Genomic DNA, 20,682 nt, shown 5'->3' with positions numbered 1-20,682 from the left:
AAATATTCCACATAGGCACGACCTCCCTTCGAACTCACATATCAATAATCTCATATGTGAACCAATAGTATGATCGAATCAATTGCCAGTGAATTCAGTAACGTTGAAATATTGGATATGAACAATTTGGGAAGAAGATTTCACACCCTACATGGGTTACATTTGAACACAATAGGAAAGAACATTATCGCAGACAGAATCATTGAAACATTTCGAAGAGTCAAACTTTCACACTCATGCCAGCCCTGTAATTCTTAAAAGTTTCTCCATTGGCTAGTCAAGAAACAAAAGACAAATCATGTACCGACCACATAGTATCTAGTCCACCCACTTTAGTATCTCGTTCGGTTTCCGCTGAATTGAACTCATCACTTGGCTATGTAGATGCTTCTAGAAGGTGTGGAGAAAATGTCTCATTGACTGATTTAAACGAATAAATAACGACAAGGCTCAAGAGAGAGCTCCTTTTTCTCGATGTGACATGAATATCTGCCTACTTAATATCAGATGACTTAGAAACAAGCTTGGTCAATTGGAGGCTGTCCTTAACTCGAAACCTGCTGACGTAGTTTGTCTAAATGAGCATTGGCTCTGTAAAGAAGAAGTTGACTATTATGTGCCTGAAAGTTTTGAGCTAGCCAATTTTTATGCAAGGCAATCCCCATATGGTGGTTCATCTATATTTGTGAAAATAGGAATACCATTTAAATGCATTGACATCTCACAATTTTGCCTAGACAGTATTTGCGAGGCATCGGCTGTTAGATTGACTCAGTCCAACCTGGTTATCCTGTGCATTTATCGTTCACCGGAATCAAATTTTAAAGCTTTCGTAGAAAAACTAGAGAATCTTCTTGCGCATCTCAATGGAAAACATCTCAAAAAGAATGATTGGCTTGCTGTAGCTGGTGACCTGAATGTTAATCTTTTAGATGATGAAAGAAGAGAAATTTCAGAGGTTCTGGGAGTGTTAAGATCATTTAATCTGTACAGTACAAACAAAAGTCCAACTCGCTTCAATGCATGTCTGGACAGCATCCACACGAACATCCCCTCTGACTCTCAACAGGTGTCCTTACTGCCGCAAGATATTATTTCCGACCATGCAGGAGTCTGGCTGAAGATTAGAATGAATGAATTACAAAGAGATGGACCATATAAAAAAAGTCAAGGTACATTTGTGAGATTGATGAATGAGGAAAAAATTAGTAATTTCAAAGAGTGCTTATCACAAATTAACTGGTCTGGACTATATAGCATAGCGGATGCGAATTTCTCCTCCTCAACTCTTGTGGCTGTATTGTCGACGTATTCAATGAAATATGCCCGCTCATATATAAAAAACCAACAAAACAAAATACCAAGTACATCCCCAGCTCTAATAAATGGTTCAATGCTGAATTAAAAGCCATGCGTGATTATTTACTCCTATTGTATGACAAGTGGAAATCACTGATGACATAGATGACAAATTGAGATTTTCGAATTATAAGAAAGAATACAATAAACAAATTAAAATCACGAAAAAATTAGAAAATGATAATTTGATTAAATTGGCTAAAAATAGATGTAGAATGGCTTGGAAGATTGCCAAAAAAGAGTCTGGGACCATCAAACCAAGAAATGAAATTTTAATAGCTCCCGATGATCTCAATGATTATTTTGTCAATGTGTCTCTGACAGTAAAATCTTCTAAATGTAGAACAGGCTTGGAAAATGGAGAAGTGCAACATTCTGACCTATGGTGAACTTTCATAAGCCTATTCCTACCTCAGGTTTCAAATGGAAATCAGTCAATTGTAAACAGGTAAAGCAGGTTATGGCCAATCTCAGCCTCTCGAAAAGTGAAGATGTTTTTGGTCTCTCTAATTTCACAATAAAAGCAGTTAGTGACAGTCTGATAGATCCAATGACTTTCATAATAAACAAAGTGCTCAAGGACGGTGTTTTTCCTAATGTTTCAAATACACAAATATCACTCCAATTTTTAAGAAGGGTGACTCGAGCAAACCAGAAAATTTCAGACCCATTGCTATTGTCCCTATTCTTGGAAAAGTTATTGAATCATGTCTTGTCGTGCAATTATATGAATACTTTGTAAATAATGACTTATTGTATGAACATCAACATGGCTTTCGTCCCAACCACAGCACTGTCATGGCTATTGAAAAAATTGTTGATTTTGTCCTCCAAAACTTTGAGAATAAAAACATAGTAGCAGCAGCCTTAATCGATCTCACCAAAGCTTTTGATTGTTTACCCTTTGATATCCTTATGACAAGCTCTACTTTATGGAGTGAGAGAGAATGAGCTGAAGCTGATAAAATCATACCTATCTGATCGGAAGCAAAGGGTTGTTATTAATAGTAAATGTTCTGGCTTTAGAGATGTTGTGGCAGGTGTCCCACAAGGTTCTGTTTTGGGCCCTTTACTTTTTCTTATTTTTATTAATGATCTATATTGTAACATTCCAACGTTATCTGTTTTATATGCTGATGACACGACATTGATATCCTCTGACCAAAATTATGAAAAAGTTAAATCTAAGATGTTGGGAGCCCTTAACTCTGCAAAATTATGGTTTGAATCAAATCATCTAGTCATTAATGAGAGTAAGACTGAATATATATGCTTCTCCCTTAGGGCTCCGCCTGAGGATACTAATGTCAAGAATAATGTCAAACTGTTGGGTTTTACATTGGAGAGAGATTGGGTTGGGAGCCTCATATCTTGAGTTTGTGCAGGAGACTCTCCAGAGTTGTTTTTCTTCTTAGGAGACTCAAGTTGTCTTGAATACTGAATCTTTGTTACTCGTGTATCATGGACTTTTCCAATCCCTCATCTCCTATGGAATTCGTCTCTGGGGCAACTCTTGTCATGCAACAAAGGTTTTTATTTGGCAAAAAAAGGCAGTGAGAATATTGAATAACTTGAGGAACAGAGAGTCTTGCAAGGAAAGTTTCCGAAGTCTGAAAATTCTAACGTTTCCATCTCTCTTTATTCTTCATACCTTAATATATGTTAAAATGAATATAGAATCTTTTCCGCGTCTGGGAGCCAATCATTCTTACTCCACCCGACGTGGCAATGATCTATCACTGCCTCAAATAAGACTCTCCAAGACAAGAGATAGCCATATTTTTCAACAAGCCAGAATTTATAACAATCTTTCTTTAGAAATTAGAGAGCTGCCAATCTATAAATTCAAACAGATTTTAAAAAATAAATTGACAGAGAGTGCCTATTATTCGGTGGATGAGTATCTTCAGTGTTCAATATAATCAATGCTCATTATGCAACATGTACCTTTTAATTTTTAGTAAAACTGAATAACTTATTAATTATTATAATATGAATTGTAGTTTGTTTCTAACTAAGACAAATTGTTATTGTAAGATTTTCATATATTGTACGATTTCTATTGTCTGATGCTTAATTTTATATCATAATTTCTCATTTATTTCACAAGTGTTGTATTATTGTTATTGTTTTTTGACGTGCTCATACAATGTAAAGTTGTTCTGGCAATAAAGAATCTTGAATCTTGAATCTTGAATCTTGAATCTTGAATTAGTTACGACATAGGAGTCAGGTATTTATATAAATAAAAGCTATTAGCTTCTACATACTTAGTGAAGCGCTTTCGGACACTAGGCCCTTCATCAACACTGGCTGTCACTTCCGTTGTTGAATACATATGGTTATTAAGCAGCGTGGGTTGTGGGGAGTGGCGGGAATTTTTGAACTGTTGGCGGCGGGGGTGGCGGGAATGTTTGAATTTGTGGATTATCGGAGTAGGAGGTTGAAGAGGCTGTGTGATTTGAAGTTGGTTTGCTCATTAAGGATGTTGTGGGGTCTTTTTTTTAGTAGTTATATATTTCAAATTGTTCCAGGCCTTTGTTTGATGTGTAAAATTTTTAAATATGTGGCTATGTCTGTGTAGGTGTGACTGTTTCCTATTAAGTGGGTAGCAAATGCTGATTCGGGGTTGTTGATGTGTTCTTTGAATCTTTTTCAAATGAACGGCCACTGTGTCCAAGGTAGTATTTTTGGCAATTTGAAAAGTTGAGTTTGTATACCCCTGGGTTTTCGTATGAGAACAGAAACAAAACTTATGATTCACAGCATTCTAATTGGGATTTTCGTCTGATAATAAATAATATGAGATGGTTCATTGAGGGTAGTATGAATAGTATAGAATGTAAGTAGAGATCTTCTTGAACAAATCTTTCAAATTTGAAGCTCCATCGTGAGTATGAAGTGATTTTTTCATTTTATCTACATGAGGATTTACATTTCTGAACTATTTTGAGAATATAGAGAATCACACAATGATTTGTGATTGATTTTATCCATGCCAGTTTACGTTTTACCACTCTATAAGACCCCCAAGATTGAAAAACGGGAATTGGACAGTACATTATTTTTTTCATTTTTTCGGTAGAAATGGAATCACAATCAACTCTGCCTTCTTATGCTCCTTGATACGTGAAACTCGAATCTGCAAACGGATTGGCGAAATTCGCTCCGGTTCAGAAGATATTACCTCTTGAATGTATTGAAAAACGCAAATTCGTCAGTGAATTATCTTTTTCATTTTTCCGGGAGCAATGAAATCATTATGCCTTCAATGCTAATCAATGCCTTCTTATGCTTCTTGATGCGAGTAACTCGGATCTGCAAACAGATTAGCGAAATCCTTTCCCGTTCAGGAGATATGACCTCTTGATATATTGGGAAACTCAAATTGGTCGGAACATTTCATATTTTTTTGGAAAAAGAAAAATCGTGCATAAATGATTAATACTTTACATATGAATGCTGATCATTTCTGCAAAAGTAGATACAGTTTTCATTGATCAATCGGAAGGATTCATGTATCAGATACACTCCACGAAAAATATATCCATCTATCCTTCATTGTTCATAAATGACTAATATCTTATGGAACAAATCAAATCAAATTGGTTTTTATTATCATTATTTCAGGGTACAAATATTCATATTATACAACAACGTTACATCTTCTGCAACCAAACAATCATAAATAAAACTTACAGTTGAACTAAAAAATTAATCATAACAAATAGTTTGCTATTATATCGTAGCTCCAGAAAATACAACATTATATTTTAAAGAACTTCATGAAAACTCTTCACAAAGGCAAAGCCTGTGGAACAATGGTGATCATTTCGGCAAAAATGAATACAGTTACCAATGATCAATCGAAAGGATTCATGTATCTGATACACTCCACGAAAAATATATCCATCCAACTTCATTGTTCATAAATTCACTAGAAATTTATTTTATTTACCAATTCACTAGAAATTTACAAAATAACACTTATCAACTAATATACTTATCAACTCATAAATGATCAATATCCTTTGGATCGATACTGATAATCCCCAACAGTAGATGAATTTTTCATGGATCGATCAAAGCATACATGTATTAAGGTGCGTACAGATATACGCGCCGCGAACATGAGCAATTCACTTTCAATCAGTCGACTATATCTGTATTTTTACAGAAACGGTATAAGATATAGATATAAAAGCTTGGCATCAGCTGATCAAAAGTGAATTGCACATGTTCGCGGCGCGTATATCTGTACGCACCTTTAGATAGACTTCATGCAAAATAAAACGCCCGTTATCAGATGCAGCCTTTCATGTTGGAAACGGTTCACGGTGACTTTATTCCCGAGAAAATTGCAAAAGACGCATGCTATAGGACTCCAGACATTATTGAGATTTGACAAATCCCTAGGGAATTCAGGGAATAGGGAATAAGGGATAGGGAATATAAGGAATAGGGGATAGAGCTCTGTTCCCTGTGAAGTATTCAAAGGTAAAAGAGTCAAACGATTGCTTGATCCACCAATGAATGATGACTGACTGCTTTGGTTAGGGATCAGACGATTTAGGGGATGGAGGAGAGAGGGATGAAGGAATGTCTGACAGGGAAAGAAAAAAGGTGGATGAGGATGAAATAAACAACAAGCAGAAAGGAGAAAGGAAGGGGAGAAGAATGAGTGGAAAAAGAAGAGGAGTAAAAAGAAGATGAAAAAGAAAATTTAAAAGAAGAACGAAGAGGAGAAGAAGAAGAAGAAAAATTGGGATGGAAAAGGGAGATGGAAGAGAGAAAGAAAGAGAAGGATAAAGATGATGGAGAAAAAAGATGGAGGAATGAGGTTTGGTGGTAAGGATAAACTAGTCGAAGAATGTGAATGAGAAAGGAGAAGAATTGAGAGAGGAGGTGGTAGGGGGGAAAGAGGAAAAAGGTGAAGAAGAAGAAGTGGATGAGGAGGAGAGGGGAGAGATGGAAAAGAGAAGGAGATATCGGAAGAGATGAAGAGGGAGATATAAAAAGAGAAGAAGAAGGAGTGGGTGGACAAGAACAAGATTGAGAAGGAGACAATGAGAAAGGAGAATAATAAAGATCTAGAAATAGGAGAAGAAGATGATGGAAACGACAAGCAGAGAGAAGAAAGAAGAAAAAGAAGGATGAGAGGAAATAAGAGGAAGGAGAAGAATATGAAAAATAAGTATTGAGAAGAGAGATGGAAGAGAGAGATGTGAGAGAATTGGAAGAGAGGAAGAGGTGAGAGAGAAAGGAATGAAGGAAAAAGGACAGAGAGAGAGAACAAAGATGAATAAGGATGGAGGTGGTGTACATGAGGAGGATAAAAAATGAAAGAAAGAAAAGAAGGTAGAGCAAGTGAAAAGATGACAAGGAGTAGAGGGAAGAAAGAGGAGAGAGAAATAGGAAAAGGAGAAGGAGAAGAACAACAACAACCAGAAGAAGGAGTGAAAGAAGGAGAAGTAGAAGAAGAAGGAGAAGAAGAAGGAGAAGAAGATGGAGAAGAACAACAACAATGACAACAACAACCAGAAGAAGGAATGGAAGAAGGAGAAGTAGAAGAAGAAGGAGAAGAAAAAGAAGAAGAACAACAACAATGACAACAACAATAACAACAAAAACCAGAAGAAGGAGTGGAAGAGGGAGAAGTAGAAGAAGAAGGAGAAGAAAAAGAAGAAGAACAACAGCGATGACAACAACAATGACAACAACAACCAGAAGAAGGAGTGGAAGAGGGAGAAGTAGAAGAAGAAGGAGAAGTAGAAGAAGAAGGAGGAGAAAAAGAAGAAGAAGAACAACAATGACAACAACAATAACAACAACAACAACCAGAAGAAGAAGTGGAAGAAGGAGAAGTAGAAGGAGAAGGAGAAGAAAGAGAAGAAAAACAACAACAATAACAACAACAACCAGAAGAAGGAGTAAAAGAAGGAGAAGAAGAAGAAGAAGAAGGAGAAGACGAGAGATGAGTTGATTGTGTAACCATACCAGATCAACGAGGTAGAGATGAGAAAGAGATGATTCGAATAAAATAAGAAAAAGGAAATAGAGAATAAGATAAAGGAAACACAGATGATATGATAGAAAGAGAAGGAAGAAATAAGGATTCGGAGGGAGAAAAGTGAGAAGGGAATAGCGTACTGATATGTGTGGATAGTATAGCTGTAGTCGAATTCTTAAGGGATAACTGGTCCATCATCTGCTCTCAAGCTCTATATCAGGGAGGACAAATTCAGTACAGTATTGACAGATCCACTGTTGGGACATCAGTTTCAATTTGAGCAGAAAATCAAGACATTGCAGCTTGTATCTCACACATGTTACAGTTAAAATCAAGACATTGCAGCTTGTATCTCACACATGTTGCTGTTGAAATGTTGAAAGCTGCTTGGCTTCCATGAGATAACTTTAATGCTTCAACTCTAAATGCCGGTTGCACAAAAGCCGGTTAAATTTTAATCGTGCTTTTAGAATATTGAGTTTGTTTTTTGGTCCTGCGAAATTATTTCTTTTATATGTGAATATTTCCTATTTTAGTGATGATAATGTGAAATATTTCTTCTATGTTTGAAGCATCTAAATTTTAAAATCTACTTTGTGTTCATTAAGGACTGAAAATTTTGTGAAGTGAACAACTACAAGACTTAACCTCTTCCGGACTATAAAATTCTAAGGAGTTTTCATTTCCGAGAGAGAAAAAATAGGGAGATGGAAAAAAATGAGAAGAAAACAAGAGTGGGAGAGACACAGAAGGACAGAGCTGGAGAGAGAAAGATGGGGTAGAGAACAGGACAGAGCAGGAGATTTATTGATTGATTGATTGAGTACTTTATTTATGTAGATTACAATATACTGGCTTATACACTTATATACAATAGCTTACAATACAGCAAAATTATAGATGAATTTACATGGTATAGACTAAGAAAATAACTATTGAACTGTATATGATATGAAAAAGTAATTTGTAATATTGTTATGCATATTATATTGTTATGCATCTACATAAATTGGCGGAGCTTTGGACATATCAATGTCCATTCTTCGGACATTCTTCGGAGAGAGAGAGAGATGTAGTGTAACCTTATCTGAATTTGGGAGAGGAATAGCACAAGGTTACCTTATTTGTTCTCTCCCTATCATTTTGATGATGTACTTGTTGTATTGATCAATAAAAAATAGAAATATAGAATTTTTCCATTGTAGTTGATGGTTAACAAATGTGAGACATACAAAGTAGTTTGAAATTCTCAATTTGTTGAGGTGCGTACAGACTTTCGCTCTGCTCCGCAACCGAACGTCACTCGAGCAGAGCGATTGATGATCGACCGGGGAGCAAGAGTGGAACGCGAGAAGAACTAACATCTCCCGTAACGTTCATGATGTTCAGGGTGTGTGTGGCGGAGCGACTGTGGTTCGATGGGTGTACGAGGGCGGTACGAGGGCGGTACGAAGGAGGAGCGTGCGCGGAGCGGGTTGGAGGCGCGTATATCTGTACGCAGCTTTAGATTTAATCCATTGAATTCTATCCTTGGAAAGAAGTCGAATGCCATTGATCAAGAACAAAATTGAGTAAATCCAACAAATTGAGAATAAATTATAAACTCTGTTGGATGTCTCACACTTGTTAACCATGGATTACAATGGTAGAATCCCGGATTTACTTCCCTTGAAAGAAGTTTAATCTTCATAATCGAGAATCCCGACTTACTTTCCTTGAAAATGAGTTAAACCTTCATAATCGAGAGTAATTTCACTGAACAAAGGTAGGAACGCGATAAACGTGACGTCACGGGAGATAATAAATTATACGGGAACAAAACCAGGGCAGAAGTCTACAGAAATCAAGTGAGACAGCCATCAAGTCCTTCCAAGTTAGGAGACAATTCTAAGGAATTTTCATTTCCGAGAGAGCAAAAATAGGGAGATGAAAAGAAAACGGTGAGGTTACAAGAGGGGGTTGGAGAGAGAGATAGTGAGAGAGAAAACGTAAAGTTGGACAGAACAGGAGAGAGATATATGATTGAGAAAGGGAAGTGGATGACGGTGTAGAGGATAGAAGATACAAGAATATGAAATTGAAATGGGAAGAAAGGAAATGTGGTGATGAGAAGAAAATGAGAAGGTTAAAAGAGTGGGAGAGAGAATGATAGTGAGAGAGAAAAGGTACAAAACAGAAGAGAGAGATATGATTGAGAAAGAGAAGTGGATGACGGTGTAGAGGATAGAAGATACAAGAATATGAAACTGAAATGGGAAGAGAGGGAATGGGGTGATGAGAAGAAAATGAGAAGGTTAAAAGAGTGGGAGAGAGAATGATAGTGAGAGAGAAAAGGTACAAAACAGAAGAGAGAGATATGATTGAGAAAGATAAGTGGATGACGGTGTAGAGGATAGAAAATACAAGAATATGAAATTGAAATGGGAAGAAAGGAAATGGAGTGATGAGAAGAAAATGAGAAGGTTACAAGAGTGGGAGAGAGACAGGAGGACAGAGCTGATGAGAGAAAGAGTGAGAGAAAGAACTGGAAAAAGCAGGAGAGAGATGTAATTGTAAAAGAGAAGTAGATAAGGGTTTAGAGGAGAGAAAACGAAAAAATATGAGGGTGAAATGAGAAGAAATCTTTAAGAGATTGGAGAAGAATAGAAAGAGGTGAAAATACAGTTGAAAGAGGAGAGAAAGAGAGTGAGAGAGAATAAGTGGGAAGAGAGTACTGTAAGTAGTGTCTGAGAGGTGACAATTTTCCTCGGGAAATTTATTTCGTTTCCAGAGAAAACTCAGTCTAATTTACTTTGTCTGCTGACAATTTTCTTCAACTTTTCACATCTCACCGTTGTATTGTCATTCCAAACCACTCCTGTAGTCGATGTACTTCACTCCATTTCCTCTACTGAATAGCTTCTTCTTTTTCTTCTTCTTTTTCTCCTTTTATTATTATTCTTCTTCTTCTTCTTCTTCTTTTCCTACTACTACTAGTACTTCTCCTTTTCCACTTTTTTTTCGCTTTGAATCGCGGAAATAAATCAAAACTTGACGTCTAGTGACTGGGATTAACTTTCGATGTACTTTTACAGCATCTAGAACTGGAATGAATTTTAATAGAGTTCACAGCTTAGATACGGTTTCGAATAGAATTGGATGCTATAAACACAAATGGAATAATTTTTCTTATTTATCATTTTTCTTCAATTAAATAAATAATTTTATCAATATCATTTCTCTTTGGTATTAATAAGATTCTCTCAATGTTCATATAGCTCCTTGTACTTTAAGTCGTGTAATTTTGGGCACTTGTCTCCTGCATTCTCTGCACTTCTATATTTATTTATTTCATTGGCAATTACAGATCATAATTATAATACATATAATAATATGATTGGGAGATGACAACAGGCATAGCCCAAAACTGTCTTCTCCCAAATTTTTACAAATAAAAGTTTCAAAAAAGAATAAGGTTAAGATTTCACTTTCACTTCAAAAATATATTGTGGTCCATGTTATAATAATTGCAGTGTTTGATAAGAAACGGTATTGCTATCTATGTCTATCATTCAACAAAGGGAATAGCGCTATCTCATTCTCACTCTTCTATTTTGTCAGATTGTCTTTTAACAATATGAAATTGATAATAAATTAAAAAAATATTTCATTCTGATTATGATAATTCATTATGAAATTATTATAAATATATTTTCTTGCTCAATAAAATATGATCGGTTAATTTGAACAAGGATGAACAGTTAATATTACATCAATAAACCTGTATCAGCTATCAGAAGGCATTGACAAGACAGAGGATCAGCTACGTTGTTCTCTCATCTTTCTCCACTGCCAATATAACGTTGACCTCACTATAGTCGTGTTCAATCAAAAATAATACAAATTACAAGTGTTCCAGTTTTTCTCTCTAATTACTAGTAGTTCTGTGAACAGTAGACCTCTGCGAAATCGAAAAGAGGTTATAATTCTCAATTTGTTGGATTTACTCAATTTTTTTCTTGATTATGGGTAATCGACTTCTTTACAAGGATAGGATTCAATCAATTCAATCCAACAAATTAAGAATTTTAAATTACTTTGTATGTCTCACATTCGTTAACCATCAACTACTAGTAGTTCTGTGAACAGTGGACCTCACGCAGTATTCTCATCCACAAGTTCCTGATTGAAATTATAGACCTTATGGAAAAAAAACAGCAATTAATAGACTGGCTTCTCCACACATCTGTGTAATCACTTGTCAGCTGATTTATGATGAATAATATTCTATAGTCTGATTTTCACTTAATTATTGGCGTATGGAAGAGGCTCCTTCTCCCTTTTATATTATCCTTGAAATGCAAAATTTCCAAAAATCTTGTATATACGTCGACGCGCAATTAAAAAGGAACATACCTGTCATACCTGTCAAATTAGGAACTACTGCGTTTCGCCGTGAATGCGCAACATATAAACATTCAAACATTCAAACATTCAAACATTCAAACATTCAAACATTCAAACATTCGAACATTCGAACATTCAAACATTCAACATTCAAACATTCAAACATTCAAACATTTAAACATTCAAACATTCAACATTCAAACATTCAAACATTCAAACATTCAAACATTCAAAATTCAAACATTCAACATTCAAACATTCAAGCATTCAAACATTCAAACATTCAAACATTCAAACATTCAAACATTCAAACATTCAAAAATTCAAACATTCAATCATTCAAACATTCAAACATTCAAACATTCAAACATTTAAACATTATGAGAAATGCCAAACCATTCGACTTGAATCTTAGACCTCACTTCGCCCGGTAAATTTATATCAACACCATTTTATCCATATCTACCAGCACATACGACTTCAATGTCGGTATAATTGAGTATTTAAAGTTTGATTTATGATAGTTTTATCATAGTGAAAAATAGAGATAAAATAGCAGAAGTACATATCCCAGGGTATAGGGTGTTTATGTCGCAACGTTTACTGTTATCTCAAGCCAATAGTTCATGTAATTCTCTCTTGTGGAGCAGTGTGACACTGCTAGTCTCTCATATTGTGCCGTTCATAAACTCTCACCCCAACAAAACAGTAAAATTCGACAATAACAACAGTAATCTGCTTGAGATAACAGTAAAAGTTGCGACATAACGCCCTATACCATGGGATATCTACTTATGCTATTGTTTCTCTATGCCATGAGATAGAGATAGAGATAGAGATAGTATTATAGTGCGGTCCACGCTATAATGGCAGTATTTGATTAACTTTGATGTTGCTATCCTTGTCTATCATTACAAAAAATAGGTGGTACTATCCTTTTTCAGCTGCATAAAGATGACAAATATGTTTTTGACAATATGGAAATATAATAAAATTATTTAAGGCGGAGAAAAGGCAACGCTGCTCTTCTATCTTTATCCACTGCCATTATAACGTGGACCTCACTATAGTTGTTGTAAGCTATGTGACGCTGGTAGTTTCCATACTGTGCCGTTCTCACACTCTCACCCCAAAAAAACAGTACTAATAGACAGTAGTCGACAGTAATCGGCTTGAGTTAACATTGAAATTTGGAAAATAAAATATACCATGGAATACTTCCTTATGCTATATTTTTTCTATGGTCTTTCTCCTCTATGGTCTTTTTCTATGGTCTCTTTTCATGGTCTCTTTCTATGGTCTTTAATGGAGAGTTAGTGGGAGGATATTTTTAATATTCTTTCCGAAGAATGGACATTGATATGTCCAAAGCTCTGTCAATTTATGTAGATGCATAACAATATAATATCTATAGTTATTATATTACAAATCACTTTTTCATATCATATACAGTTCAATAATTAATTTCTTAGTCTATATTATGTAAATTCATCTATAATTTTGCTGTATTGTAAGCTATTGTATATAAGTGTATAAGCCAGTATATTGTCATCTACATAAATAAAGTACTCAATCCTCTCTTTGGTTGTGTGGCAGAGAGGACCTGGAGTCCTAACTCCGCCCTTGATGAAGGCAATTAATCAATGAATCAATCCTCAATTTGAGCATGATTCGAGGGAATCAAAACATTTCCATTTGATAAACTCAGACGATTGAGTTCAAAACAAGCACTCCACCATTGTAAGTTTAATCAACCCTTCCTCTAACTTGTAGGGCTTGAAATGTTACCCAACTCATTGTGAGTTTGCCGAAAATGTGTGCCCTAAACGACCCTAATAGACTATCTAGGTGACAACGGATGACGTCATCAACACAACAGAAGTGCCCTAATCAACACAGCAAGCGCCCATCACCATTTGCATCACAACGAGTGCCCCACTCTAATTCTATCTCCCTAATTTTGTTTCCCTGTTACTCTGTCCCTAATGACGTCATATTAATGGGTTCATTGAGCCCCTTCTCGTATATCTATATATTTCAGTTGTATATATTCATTTATTCATCTATTATGCGAATGATACTAAAGCAATAACATTATAGAAGATAAAATAATAAGGTAGTCCTTGTGCTATTTTTCTTCCAAATTTATAGGTGACAAAGTCCAAGATAAGGTTACAATTTAACGTGTACAATTTTTATAAAATTTTAGTCTGAAGTAAACATGAAAAATATAAATTTTGAATCTAGATGACTTGAATTAATGAATTGATAAGTGATATTCCACTCAATTACCACTTGAAACTAATACTATTGAGTTATTTTGAAAATTTGGATCCATTGGAGAAACATAAACTTGTGAACACTAAAGCACTCACTCCTTGTACGTATATCTTGAATGAAAAAGGCTAAGAAATTGTCAAAAACCACAGATTTATTGATACTTAGAAAGACCGGTTTCGGTTGTTACATCATTGTCAATCTCTGATAAACTAGAACTGAATACAAGAGCAGCAGAATTTATACTAGTGGGTTAGTACTGCGCTTGATCAAGGGCATGAACGCCTGCCATTGGCCCAGCTAGACAGTCTCCTCCCACTTAAAGGTGTCACAAAATGACGGTGTAACATGTAAACAAGAAAAGACTTGATTAGCCTATACAGAGAAATAATATACTACCACATGGAATATAAATAGATATACAATGCTTTTTGTGTAGTTGAGAAGTTGATATTGTGGTAATTATTCATATTTAATGAAAAATACTAAGAAATTGTCGAAAAACTACAGATGTATTGATACTCAGAAAGAATGGTTTCGGTTGTTACACCATTGTCAATCTCTGACAAACTAAAACTGAATACAAGAGCAGCAGAACTTATAATAGTAGGTGAGTACTGCTATTGGTCAAGGGCATGAACGCCTGGCATTGGCCCAGCTAGACAGTCTCCTCCGAAATAATGGTGTCACATGTGAACAAGAAAAGACTTGATTAGTCTATACAGAGAGATGATATACTACCACATGGAATATAAATAAATATACAATGCTTTTTGTGTAGTTGAGGAGTTGATATTGTGGTAATTATTCATATTGAATTGAAAATACTAAGAAATTGTCGAAAAACCACAGATTTATTGATAGTTTGAAAGACCGGTTCCGGTTATTACGCCATTGTCAATCTCTGACAAACTTAAACTGAATACAAGAGCAGCAGAATTTATACTAGTAGGCGAGTACTGCCATTGGTCAAGGGCATGAACGCCTGGCATTGGCCCAGCTAGACAGTCTCCTCCCACTTAACGGTGTCACAAAATGAGTCACTGTATCCACATTAGTAATCAGTCTAATTATAAGTTAGTAGTGTTTATAATACCTCTTACAAAATTTTTAATGAGAAAATGGTAGAGCATCTAGTTAAATGTTATGAGAGTATAAATATAAGTCTTTATACTGTGAGGGTTAATACCTGTCTCCTGTCGGTGACGGCACTTATCTGAGGGTTAACTCCTGTTTTGGGAAGTACCCTTGTCACACGAAATAGGGAAAAATGTCTAGAGTATACTAGATTATTTTCCTGACAATTAATCGAAGGATTAATTGTACTATATTTCCTCAAAATCAAGTAACTCGATGATGGGTTAACATTAACCTCTGAAATGAATATGATATTAGCAAATAAACAAGCTATAAGCAAGGTCGAACGCAGGGTCACTAAGGAACAACATGTGATGACAAGTTGCATTTATTTAAATTCACTAAATCATATAAGAATATAGTTTGTTCATTAATTAATAAATGAATTTGATAATGAAGGGTTAAGCCCCATAAACAATATAATTTGAATTTTAAAGAGTTCTTTCAAGTTTATAGTTTTATCAAGGATGAGCATGTAGTGCTTCCACCCAAGGGTTGCCCGACTCAAGTTTGGACAGTGTAACGTCAGAATTTTTACAAACGATATACCAGTTTGTCTATGGAAAATTGAGTCGAAGAGATTTTGAAATAATAATAATATTATAAATCACTCACATTTGTATGGGCCCATAATATACGCGCACTCACTCATGAAGATTTGTTCACTGCATGGCTGGCATCTTTCGTCAGGCTGCATGGCATCATATTAGGCTTCATTATTTGGCTCGCGATCTTGATAATTGATAAGTCCTTTTTAACTGAGACTTGGCAATCAAATTAAATTCTAACGTTACGGGAACTCTACATTAATTGAATTCAGCACTCTTACATAAATTTAAGAATGAAACATTTAAAAATGACAAAAAATACAAAAAGGAGTTACAAACGACTCTCCATTAGCGTGCTCAGTTAATCTCTCTCTCTCTCTCTCTTCTTCTCCGAAATTGAGAAGCTAGGTTTGGGGAAGAGAAGGTTACATGACCAGTTAATGACCAATCACTGGTACGAAAAACAAATCTACCAATAGGATGGCTACAACTACAAATAATGAGGAAAATGTGTTCAGGAGTGCCATATAGAATAAATGAATAATTTTACAAATAAAAACGAGAAAACAAGCAAAACAAATATAGGGGAATAATGAGCAGATTTTTAAGCAGGTCAGAGTGTACAATAAACAATACAATAAAATTGAGACAACAAGCAGACAACAACCAGAAACAGACATGCCGGTTATCAGCTGACTGATAAGGTAGCCGGCTCAGTTTGCATCGAGAAACTAACCCTTATTGTAAACAAACATTCATTATGCTGTTATAGGTTATTCAAAAACCATTTACAATTGTTTGTGAATCTGGATCTTAATAAATAAATATATCATAGATTTTGTTGTTATTTCAACAGCCAATAAAGGTGGGTAGTCGTAATTTCCAGCTTATTAGTGTAGAAAGTTGCTTATCAAAGCTGTTTTGCGAATCTCACCGTGACAATACCAATTCGATCACATTTGCTCAATTAATTTTCTATAGTAGTGTTAAAAGTACCTAATGCAAACTTTTGACAATCTAGATAATTGACCATTCAGTGATATGTAAATGAAGTCCAATTTTCAGGAACACTGAGTGTTTAGTTCCCATTATGCACTTAAGGGTAATTAATAGGAGTCTGAATGCATGGAAGGATAAATACATGAAAGCTGTATTTACTTTGTTCTAGCTAGTTAAACCATCGCATGAAATAGATCGCCGTACAAAACTGGTCTATCCATCTACCCACCCACTATTTAATGAATTCAGTTATTCATCAATATCATTTCACTTTCCTTGCCCTATTAGGGCAAGTATTGCTCTCCAAAAAAATTTAAGGTACCCTAATCTCATGTTTTCTATACGTTTCAAGGTCCCCTCAGTCCAAAAACATGATTTTTGGGCGTTGGTCTCTGTGTGTGTGTGTGTGTGTGTGTGTGTGAGTGTGTGTGTGTGTGTGTGTATATATGTGTGTGTGTGTGTGTGTGTGTGTGTGTGTGTGTGTGTGTGTGTCTGTGAACACGATAACTCCATTTCTAATCAACCGATTGACTTGAAATTTCAAACTCAAGGTCCTTATACCATGAGGATCCGACAATAAGAAATTCAATAAAATTCAATTCAAGATGGCGGAAAAAATGGTGGATAAAATCATGTCTTTCACGGTTTTCTCGAAAACGGCTCTAACGATTTTTTTTCAAATTTATACTCTAGATAGCTAGCTATCCATAAGCCCTATCAACTGACATGAGTCTCATTTCTGGGGAAATTCCAGGAGCTCCGTAATATTCTTGAGAAAAAATGGCAGATAATCACTAATAAACCATGTTTTTCACAGTTTTCTCGGAAACTATTTCCTTCAAATTCATACCATGGATAGCTATTTATAAGCCCTATCAACTGATTCGAGTCTCATTTGTGAAAAAATTGCAGGAGCTCCGTAATATTCTTGATTAAAATGGCTGATAATTACTAAAAAACCATGTTTTTCACGATTTTCTCAAAAATGATTCGACCGATTTTTTTCAAATTCATACCCTGTATAGTTATTTATCAGCTGTATCAACTGGCATGAGTCTCCTTCCTGGGAAACCAACAGGGGGTCCACCCCATCCTTGAGAAATTTACTTTTATAACCTCCTTCTCGTGCTTGAGGTAGGTGGGTAGAGCAGTTTATTCAAAAGAACACACGTCGATATTTTATTTGCAGAACAGCTGTTTTGACAACTTTTGATAAATCCTCATATTCCATGATTCAAACAAAGAAAAATGTACGCTGAAAACAATAACACTAGTATAATCGTAGTTTTTAAAAAAAATATTCAGCCGCCAATAGGAATAATGTCATTCCCCTAGATTATCCTCGTTTAAGTATTAGGCTTATAGATCAATGAGCAAGGAAAGTTGTGTGAGTGTACCACACCAGATTTTTCATTTATGTTTCGATATATATGGATAGTGGATAAATTCATTGTTCATTCTGCAATGGGTTTTTTATCTCTCTAGGTCTACTCTTGAATATAAATGAAAATGGAAATCTACATACATATCCACTGATATTTGTGTGTGGAGAATATGGGTTCTGATCTAGAATCAGAGATCTGAACAGTGAATTAACAACATCACTTCAAAATCTAGAAAATCATTCTCATTTCTGACTCTAGAAAAGTTCTAGATAATATCATAGAGAAACAATAGCTTAAGTAGATATCCCATGGTTCAGAGTGTTTATGTCGTAACCTTTTATGTTATCTCAAGCCGATAGTCCACGTAGTTCTTTCCCATGAAGCTATGTGACGCTGGTAGTCTCTCACATTTGGTAGAGAGTAAGTGGGGAGGATATTTTTAATACTCTTTCCGAAGAATGGACATTGATATGTCCAAAGCTCCGCCAATTTATGTAGATGCATAACAATATAATTATCCATAGTTATTATATTACAAATTACTTTTTCATATCATATACTTTCAATAACTATTTTCTTAGTCTATATATGTAATTCATCTATAATTTTTCTGTATTGTAAGCTATTGTATATAAGTGTATAAGCCAGTATATAATTGTAATCTACATAAATAAAGTACTCAATCAATCAATCAATCAATCAATCAATCAACATTGTGCCGTATATTAAACACTCTCACCCGGCCAAAACCATAAAAATCTTCAATAATCGACATTAATCGGCTTGAGATAACAGTGAAAGATGCGACATAAACACCCTAAATATCATGGAATATCTACTTACGCTATTGTTTCTTTCTGATAATATTCAGTTTTCGCAATGGGATCCACCTACATGAGACTGCTCTACGAGATCCCTCTTTTTGAATAAATAGTGTATCTCCAAGGTTATCAACCCTATCACCTTCACAGTTTCAATCTCATTTTCAAAACTTCAATGTGCCGGAAACTTACACATCCTGCCAAAAGCACACACGTTATATCCGATGGCAACGATATACGTTGTGATATAATATACGTTACAATAATTATATGTATCAACGGCAGAAGCAGCATCAGATTCTGATAAGTTTGTAGTAATCTAGTTAGCTTGCCTGCATGTGAGACTGAGAGAAAAAGAAGACGAAAGAGGAAAAGAAGGAAGAGAAGGTGTAGAAGAGGGTAGAGGAGAAGAAGAAGATGGGAAAACAAGCGGGAGAAACATTATTAGAAGAAGAAGAAGATGAGGGAGGAGTAGAATGAGAAGGAGGAAAGGAGAAGATGAAGAAGAGAATGAAGGAGGAGAGAATGAAGGAGAAGAAGAAGGAAAATGAGGTGAAGGAGGATGGAAATATGAATGAGAAGTAGAAGTGAAGGATGAAGAAGAAGAACTAGTGTGACGAGCAGGAGGAGAAGAAGAAGAAAAAGAAGCAGAAGAAGAAGGATGTGGAGGATATAAAGATAATGGAGTATAAGTAAAAGGAAGAGGAGTAGTAGGTTGAGAGGAAGGATGAGGGAGGAAGAAGGATGATGAGGAAGATGAAGAATAAGGAGAATAAGAAGAAGCAGTAGCAGAAGAAGGACAATGTGGAGGAGATTGAGATAATATAAAGAATCGGGAAGATGATGAAGAAGAAGGAGAAGAAGAAGAAGAAGAAGAAGAAGAGGAAGAAGAAGAAGAAGAAGAAGAAGAAGAAGAAGAAGAAGAAATGTCAGCAAAGTTTATTACCCTGTTATCAGAGCGGCATATTCGCTACTAAACCTTGCCAATTTAATAATTTTCCAGATTGAGTTGCTTGTGTGCATGTGTAAATATTATGGTTATTGTATGTGTGTGTGTGTGTGTGTGTGTGTGAGAGAGAGAGAGAGAGTACAGAGATTATAATGTAATAGTGTATATGAGTGTGTGAGAGGAGCAGCATATATGTGATTGTGAGTATATGAGTATGTAATTTGGAATATGTTGTACACAGTTAACTCGGGTTCCAGGAACCTGAGAGGGGAAAAATAGTTATGAGAAGCCAAAAGAGAAGAAAGAGAAGGAAAAGGAGAAGAAAAAGAAGAAGAATAAGAAGAAGAAGGAGGAGGTGGAGAAGAACATGGAGAACGAGAACACAAGGATTGAGAGGTGAAGGAATTTCTGGGAAGATGCAGAATTATAATCAGAATGATTATTAAGAGAATAGAAGAAAAAGAAAAATAAAAGAATGGGAATCAAGGAGGAGAAGAAGAATAAAGAAGCAAGAAGAGGATGTGGAGGATATAAGATAATGGATTATAGTAAAAGGAGAGGAGTAGTAGTTGAGAGGAAGATGAGGAGGAAGAAGGATGATGAGGAAGATGAAGAATAAGGAGAATAAGAAGAAGCAGTAGCAGAAGAAGGACAATGTGGAGGAGATTGAGATAATATAAAGAATCGGGAAGATGATGAAGAAGAAGGAGAAGAAGAAGAAGAAGAAGAAGAAGAAGAAGAGAAGAAGAAGAAGAAGAAGAAGAAGAAGAAGAAGAAATGTCAGCAAAGTTTATTACCCTGTTATCAGAGC

Source organism: Nilaparvata lugens, chromosome 7 (genome assembly GCF_014356525.2).
Source record: "Nilaparvata lugens isolate BPH chromosome 7, ASM1435652v1, whole genome shotgun sequence".
NCBI classification, from domain to species: domain Eukaryota; kingdom Metazoa; phylum Arthropoda; class Insecta; order Hemiptera; family Delphacidae; genus Nilaparvata; species Nilaparvata lugens.
This window is presented reverse-complemented; position numbering follows the sequence as displayed.